Here is a 2,500-nt window from a genome sequence, read left to right on the forward strand (position 1 = left end):
GCTAGGACAGGAAATGCGAAGGCAAGGTCCTTAGAGTTCAACATGGCAGCAAGGAAGATCCTCAGATGTTCGGAGAAGGGGAAGTTTTTGCTGCGCCTGCTCGAAGAGACGCCACGCACACCGACGACCCGTGGGAACATCAAAACCCACAAGGAAGGAATCCCGTGAGACCCCGAGCACCCCACACCGGTTAGCGAAGAAGCTTGCAGCACTTCTATCAAGCACCCTAAACTCATCAGCGGTTGTCATCTATCATACACTACCGATATGATGAACAAACTGCAAAACGTCCTGGATGAGGGAAAAAGCTTGTCATTTTCCACTTCAAGTCGCTGATGTGGCCATGGAATGGACGAGCGTGTGTCGTGCCCTCTCTGAGAACCACTCAAATATTTCATCCAGATGGGCACTATCTGTTATTTACAAGGTGTGGTTTCTCCAATATTTATCTTTAGAACCCACACCATAAAAGATGAAGAATCATACAGGGTATTTATGATCTAATATCAACCTTAGAGGTAACTTAGAGAAGGGGTAATATCAAAACACTTAATAAGCTTACAAATTTTAGTTGACATTATGAATCATAAATCATTACACTTTTACAATAATATAAACATACATTTACCAAAATGTCCAGCTACTCCAACTTGTTACTAGTTGGTCTTCTCAGCTATCTTCTTTCTTTTTCTTCATCCATCTCCTGGGCTCCCAAAAGATATTTTTTTTCATTCTTGTGCACAGCACCAGGAACAAATAGATCCAATTTTCAGCAAGACCATAAAAACAAAACAAAACATAAACTAAAAAAATAAACAAAAAAATAAACAAAAAAAATAAACCATTCCTAGAAAAGAAACAATATTCTAGTTTAGGAATGATACAACAATATAAAGTTATAAATCTAAATAAGTCATTTCTTAAAAGGACAAATATATCTTGCAAACAAACAAATTACGTAGAGGATCTATGTTATTATACATGATCTGAGTAATTGTATGCACATTATAGTAAATTTTGACTAAACATCATTTTAATAGTATACAATTATAAATGTTAAGAACACTTACGTTTTGAATGGGTTTTAAATTCTTAATAATAATGAGAGAGACACATTGGGATGTTGTTCAGTGCCATGTGCCAGCCTCCAGCTGTGAAGAAGACATACTATTTATCTCTAATTTCTAGTTTGATCTCCAATATTTACTTTCTTTTGTTCTATAAATCAAGTATATAGTATCTTACGACTTTATTAATTATATAATTACAGTTGAATATTCTTTCTTACCTCTGATATTTCATGATAATCTAAAAGACTTTCAGGCTGTTGTATGGCACTCTTCTCTGATCTCTTTCTCTCTCTCTCTCTATGGTTATAGCAATAGTATCAGGCTTTATTACTGTATATATTTCAAAATTTAAAGTATACTCAGATCACATATAGTACAAACATATAGTTCTTCTTAACCTATACATGCATAATTTTCAGAACTTAAATGAATTTATTCAATAACAAAAATAGTAGATATTGTTTTCTTAATCAAAATATCAATTATACAACCTTAATTTAACGGTACTATTGACATATAACAGTGTACCCTTTAAATAAAGAGAATGTATGGTGGAGTAAACAAAAAAAAAACAAAAAAAAACAGTGCTTTGTAGGGTAGACTATTATACTAACAATTTCCTAATCTTAATAAAAAAGATAATATTGAAATATATAAATTTTATGTAAAACTAATAAAATAAAGTGTCATCTTTCTATAAAAACAATTAAGTACTTTATCTTACATAGCTACAGACCAAAAACTGAGGTATATATGAGTAATTCATATGCATAAAGACCAAGTGAGGTATATACAGGGTGGTTTCAAGACGAATTTTTGGGTCATTCTAACTTCACATCCCTTGTGCTCATTACACATGAAATACCACTGCCGAGAGATGATTAAGTCGTACTCATCCGCCTCTGCGTAGGGTTTGGCCCGTTCGATTTCCGAGGTCGTGAGTACGACCAAATTCAAGGACTTGCAATGGACTCAACTTTTTCTGCAGTTCTTGTCCAAGTGTTTATGGAAACCCTCGAAGCTGAAAGCTACGAGATGACTGTAACAATCAAATAAAACCCTCATAAACTCAGCATGACCTTTTTCTGATCTAGATTTTGAACGAAACATGGAAATCTTATTAGATGTAATATTTTGTAACGAACATATATTCTATCCATATAGGCATATGTATTTCAGTAAATTATGTTGGAATCACATAGAAACGTACTCAAAAGGAAGATTTAGGTGGGATTTACTTTTTTCCAATGATGTCCAAACCTTGTAAGCCTTTGGTCAGGCCAGACGTTTCTTCCTCATGGTTACAGTTAGTCTTGGCACCTTAGTTGGCCTGCATGCTCAGTTTCCCATCCCTTTTAACTTATTATTATTATTATCATTATTTGACAGTAGAGAGCATAGATAAAATGTCTTCTTTTTGTGTTTACCCT

At 33.9% G+C, this 2,500-nt stretch overlaps 1 pseudogene; it reads left to right on the forward strand.

Annotated features, from left to right (window-relative positions):
* Positions 1 to 65: 65 nt before the first annotated feature.
* The window catches only part of LOC125030964, a 38,617-nt pseudogene continuing 36,182 nt past the window's right edge, over positions 66 to 2,500 (forward strand).

This window comes from Penaeus chinensis, chromosome 12 (genome assembly GCF_019202785.1).
Source record: "Penaeus chinensis breed Huanghai No. 1 chromosome 12, ASM1920278v2, whole genome shotgun sequence".
Classification (NCBI taxonomy): Eukaryota; Metazoa; Arthropoda; class Malacostraca; order Decapoda; family Penaeidae; genus Penaeus; species Penaeus chinensis.